General features: G+C 52.9%; 1 pseudogene; it reads right to left on the bottom strand.

Moving 5' to 3' along the window:
* Positions 1-687: 687 nt before the first annotated feature.
* On the bottom strand, positions 688-3,493 carry LOC128097293 (60S ribosomal protein L13a-like; annotated as a pseudogene).
* Between the last annotated feature and the right edge of the window lie 2,462 nt (positions 3,494-5,955).

Below are 5,955 nucleotides of genomic sequence, written 5' to 3'. Positions count from 1 at the left end.
AGGAGATCCCCTGGGGTGGAAGCTGGGAGAATGGTGGAAGCTATACAAAGTGTGTGTGTGTGTGTGTGTGTGTGTGTGTGTGTGTGTGTGTGTGTGTGTGTGTCTCCATTTTCCCCAGCTGTGGAGAAACAGGCCCCTGGCAACCAAAATGGCCGAAAGCAGTGTGCTAGAGAACTTCCTAGGAATCTGGGAACCAGGAGTCCCGGTCCTTTAGCAGATGTGGGAGTCTGGGGTGGGCCCTGGTGGAATAGGAATTTACCAGCACCACACCCCCCTCCCCAGACTATTTGCTTGCCCCGGGCCACACATCTGTGCAAACATCCCTCCCCTCAGTTTGCCAGACGGAAGGGTGGCAAAGGGGAAGCTCTCACCCAGGTCCTCTCCAGGCTCCAACTGGAATGGCTGGAGACCGGGTTTTTACATTTGGTGAAACAGAACAAATTTAGAAGGAACGGGGAACCTGGGTCACGGAGATGAGGATTACTAACACGAATTGTTATTAAATGTTGGTGATAATGATTCCTGACATTTATTGCAATTCAGTGCCTGATTATTTTTGAGCCATTACTATGCACCAGACTTTTATTAAATCCTTTATTATTCTCTCTCTCTCTCTCTCTCTCTCTCTCTCTCTCTCTCTCTCTCTCTCTCTCCCCCCCCCCCTTTCTCTTTCTCACAGTATTCATTTCTCACAGTTCTGAAGGTTGGAAGTCTGAGATCTGAGTTGCCAATATGATCAAGTTCTTGGTGGAGCCTTCCAGGCTTCCACTTACAGATTAACTTCTTGTATCCTCAGGTAATGGGTACAGTTTCTCTTCTTTTCAAAGAGACCCTCTAGCACAGTGCTCAAGGGGAAGTCCCTTGGGGAGCCAACTCACTCCCTTCTCATCTGCATGACCACGAGTGAGTTGGTTAGCCCCTCTGAGCCTCAGTTTTCCCATCTGCCAAGTGGAGACATTAATGCCTCATAGGTTGTTGTCAAGGATTAAATGAGTTAATACAGGCAAAGTGCTCTGGAGCATCACGGTCATTAGGGTCTGTCCCCATAGTGTCCTTTATAGAGGAGAAATCTGAGGCTTTGAGAAATGAGGTCACTTGCTCACAATCTCAGAGAGGAGGAACTGGACTACAAACTAAGTCAGCTTGACCCCTCATCCTGCTCCCTGAACTGGGAGGTCTATTGGGTGCTGCCGGGGCCTACATAGGAAGATTATATGCCTGGTCTGATTCAGTTTAACCACCCATCCCATCTGATACCTCTACTCAGGCCTAGAATAGTCTTTGAATCCTCAATGGCCAGTCTACATTTTTTAAGAAAAAAAAAACTTTAAAAATTATTTGTGTGTGTGTGTGCATGTATGTCTATGTGTGTATATATGTATATGTCTGTATGTGTATGTTTGTATAAGTATGTGTGTGTATGTATGTCTATCTGTGTGTGTATGTCTGTATGTGTGTGTGTGTTTGTGTGTATGTTTCTCCCTGTGTGTATGTGCGTGTGTATGTCTGTAAATGTGTGTGTGTTTGTGTGTCTGTAAATGTGTGTGTGTTTGTATGTATGTTTCTCTCCGTGTGTGTGTGTGTGTGTGTGTGTGTGTGTGTGTCTGTCTGTCTGTCTGTCTGTCTGGTGGACGGTCAGAGGCATTGGTTATCTTCTTTCTTGTTTTAAGGCAGACTCTCTTGTTTCTGCCATACCCTGTACTCCTAGTTAGCTGGCCCAGGAGCTTCCAGGTAACTCACCTGTCCCTGCCTGCCACCGCACAGTGCTGGGATTACAGATGCATGCCACCACAATTGGCTTTTTTTTTTTCTTTAAAAGTCAAATAATTTATCAGCACGTAGAAAATTGCTTTCAGAGTAGCGTTGGGAAGGAGCAGAGGCCGTGCTTGGGACCTGGCTGTGTCTTCCCAGTGTGCACTTCTGAATCGCAGCCCAGTATGGCCCCCATTCTCACAGCTGCAGAATGTGGCGTTGGGTCAGACACAGACACCATTGCTCTTCCATCTTAAACGCTGAAGCCCGAGTAATTCCGCGGTTGCCACTTTAATAAAACTCAACACGCAGGTGGTACGCTCTCAGGGCTGTCTAAAAGTTCCCTCTCCCCCCAGGAGCAGTGCCTAAGGTCCCTTTGTCCCCACACCCCTGGTCAGTGGAGGCGGAAGGGCAGGCATGAGGCACAAACAGCCCCGTGAAGATTTTTATTCACCCACACCGGAGTCCGCTGGTCTCGAGGACCTCTGTGAACTTGCGGACTCTCTTCTCCATGTTCTTCGCTGCCCGTGTCCGCAGCCTCAAGAGCGGCTTCTTCCGATTTGGATCGTGGCCTTTTCCTTCCCTTTCTCCTCCAGCGTGGCTGTCACTGCCTGGTACTTCCCCCTGACCTCCTGAGCCCGACACCCCGGGTACGCAAACTTTCTGGTAGGCCGCGGCCGCACAACCTTGAGGGTGACAGGGACCACCGTCCGCTTTTTCTTGTCCTAAGGCAGAGGGATCCCATCCAACACCTTGAGGGGTTCCGGAGCAGCCTGGCCCCGCCTGGTCTTGGGCAGCAGCATGTGCCAAAAAATGCAGCTCAGGGCTCAGAAGTGGTAGGGGCCTCAGAGGGATTGGTGTTCATCCGATTCCGGAGAAAGGCCGGGTACTTTTACTTGTTTCTGTAGAAATTTCCAGGTACGTGGATGCCCTCATAGTGCCCAGCCACCGCCTTGCGGCCCAGTAGTACCTGCTTGGCCACAGTGGCAGCCAGGAGGCTCTGTGCCTCTGCCGTCCTGGGCAGCTGGGTGGGAAAGTTTTGTTTTTGTTTTTTCCTTAAACATGGGTGCCAGGAATCAATCGTGGGCTGTCAGTCTTGCATGGGAAAGCTTTTCCTCACTGACCTATCTTGCCAGCCCCAACTTCTGATTCTTGTAGCTAAGAAAATTAAAATTCAGACAAGGCAGCCAGGCGGCAGTGGCTCACGCCTTTAATCCCAGCACTCGGGAGGCAGAGGCAGGCGAATGTGAGTTAGAGGGCAGCCTGGTCTACAGAGTGAGTTCCAGGACAGCCAAGGCTACACAGAGAAACCCTGTATCGAAAAACCAAAATTAAAAAAAAAAAAAAATTCAGACAGGGTGTAGAGAGCAGGTTGCCAGAGGCAGGGCTGACCCACAGATGCCCAGATACCACCAGAGGGAGACAAAGGTGGAACCTTCTAGCTGGGCAGCCTGGTCAGGACTCTGGCCTAGCCTAGCCCAGGGGTGAGCCTTGGGACAGTTCACAGCCTCTGGCTCACCCAGGACATTTATTTCTGGTCTTTCGGTTCCAATAAACAAAAGTCAAATAAATGGCTGGTGGACAAGGAGACCACAGCCATGAGATCGGGGCAAGGCTGTCTCAGCCTCTGGGCAGCAAACTTGGGTCCTGGACAGCTGGAGCCCAAAAGAGTAAGGTGCTCTTTAAGCTTAGTGAGCTCTCGGGATACAGGCCCTGGCCGGAGGTCAAGGCCCACACGTGGCATTCCCGTGCTGGTTGCAGATCACTGGGCAGGGCAGGAGAAAGGACCTACTAGGAACAGTGTGTGGCACTGTGAGCCAGGTCTGAGGGGCTTGGGGGAAGTGGAGGGGGTTTGTCGGGAGACTCAGGGTTGGCATCCCAGTGTGTGTGTGTTGGGGGGTAATCCGGGTTTGTAGTTGAATGAGGGTGTGTGCCTATGAAGCCCCAGGGGAGCCTCCTTTCCAGCAGCTTGTCCCTAATCTGTCCATATCATTTGCACAACTGAGTGATCTGCATGGATTAATAAATGTGAATCTCACAGCAGTCCATGAGAGCCTTTTTTGACTGAGAAAAACTAAGTCTTTAGACATGAAGTGACTGGTCCCGTGGTACACAGCCATGTGGTGGCACTTGGATTTGAACCCAGACAGGCTGACTCCTGTCTGGTATCATTTTCAGTCCCTACTGTTCAGCTCCCATTCTCTCTCTGGGTGCTCAGCCCCATCTAAACCTCAGCTAGGGCTTGGTGTCACCCCAGCGCTCCATTCCTGCCAGCATCCTCTCAGCTGCCGTCATCCAAGGCTCCAGCTTGACTTCCCCTGAGCTGGCTCAGGCCAGGAAGCAAGACCCAAAGACCTCCCTGGTAGCCCCCTAATTTGGAGGGTGGGATAGAGCAGGCCCAGGCTTGGGAGTGGGTGGTGGTGAGAGGCCCTGCTGAATAGTGGCGGGACTGCTGTGTACCTTGGCAGGGGGACAGCGAAGCGGGAGGCCCTTGGAGGGCAGGCAGGAGGGGGAAGGGGTGACTGACAGCCCTGGGCTCTCTCTGTTCCTTTTGTCGTCCTGTGGATCCCTCAGCTCCTTCCAGCTCAGAAGAGACCCACGGACCCTCTCCCACACTTCTCCCCGCCTCGCTTCCGTTTGTTCATCTAAAATCCTCCGCTGCATTCTTTGCCTCCACCTCCTCCTCTGGGGTGCCTCTTCAGCCTCTGCAGCCTGGCTACCAACCCTGTCTCAGACTCAACTTCTATGAGAGGGACCTGACCCTGCAGGTCTCTTTGGCCTTCTAGAAAACACTGGCTTCATAACAGCTGTTCTCCGGCTCTTGGTTTCCACCTCGGTCACATCTCTCAGTGCTTTTCAGACCCCCTCTTCTGTCTGTCTGCCCTTAGAGGGTGGGTGGATGCAGTTGACTCATACTGGGTCCTGGTGGGGTTGTTCCCCCAACTTGTCCACGTCCCATGGCAACAGTGCCTGAAGTCGACAAAGGACTCCTCAATACTAGCCCAGAGGTTTCCTTCCCCTTTTGGATCCTCAGAGTCCCACGGACTCCCACCACCCTCCTTTCCCTGGGATCCACCATTCCCAGGTCACTAACCGGAAACCCAGACACTTTTTTTTTTTTTTTTTGAGACAGGTGTGTTAGGGTCACTATTGCTATGATGAAACACCATGACCAAGGCAACCTGGGGAGGAAAGGGTTTATTTCTGTCACACTTCCAGGTGACAGTCCATCACTGAGGGAAGTCAGGGCAGGAACTCAAGCAGGACAGGAACCTGGAGGCAGGAGCTGATGCAGAGACCAGGGAGGAGAGCTGCTTACTGGCTTGTTTTCCCATGGCTTGCTCAGCCTGCTTTCTTACAGAACCCCGGACCACCAGCCCAGGGATGGCCACACCCACGATGGGCTGAGCCCTCCCCCATCAATCACTAGTTAAGAAAGGCGTTGTGCAATTGCGGTTCCCTCCTTCACATAACTCTAGCTTGTGTCAAGTTGACATAGTCTAGTCAGCACCCAGGGTCCCTCTATGCAGTCCTGGCTTTCATAGAACTCACTATGTAGACCAGGCTGGCCGCGAACTCACAGCTGAGTGCTGGGATTAAAGGCATGTGCCCTTTTTCTTTTTAGACACCTTCCCCAACACCCAAATTCTTTTCCACTGCCTCACCTCCTCTCAGAGTTGACCCTCCCTCCCATTCCATGCCTTGCTCATTGGGCTATCCCAGGACTCCCCGGGACCCTCTCTGTTATCTGTGCAGCAGCCAGCAGGCTCTTTCGAAGTCCAAACCTGACCACTCCAGAGCTTTCCATGGCTCCCCGTTTCCCTAAAGGTGACATCTAATAACCAACTTCAGCAAGGCCCTTGCCTGCCTTCTGTGGCTACACCCCAACGCCAACCGGCCCACCATGAACTCCTGTCGTTCCCTTTAGACTTCCTAGGTCACCCTGTTGGGAGAGTCTTGTGTGGATTCTTTAAGAACGGTGGCCCCCAGACCACTCCATGCACCCCACCCTCTTTGCAGCGCGGGTGTTCCCTCGACAGGCAGCCGTCTAGGGCAGGGGTCTGCGGAGCTCCGAGGAGGCTGAGGGCCGGCTGCGCTGCGGGCGGGGCGTGCGCCCTTGGCTGGGGCGGTGGAAAGAGCAGGGCGGAGGCCCCGCCCCACCGCGCCCCTCCCGCCGCCCGCCCACTCGGCCGGGGCGCGGGG

Source organism: Peromyscus californicus, unplaced genomic scaffold (genome assembly GCF_007827085.1).
Source record: "Peromyscus californicus insignis strain IS unplaced genomic scaffold, ASM782708v3 Scaffold_5__1_contigs__length_169319896, whole genome shotgun sequence".
In the NCBI taxonomy this organism is placed as follows: domain Eukaryota; kingdom Metazoa; phylum Chordata; class Mammalia; order Rodentia; family Cricetidae; genus Peromyscus; species Peromyscus californicus.
This window is presented reverse-complemented; position numbering and strand designations above follow the sequence as displayed.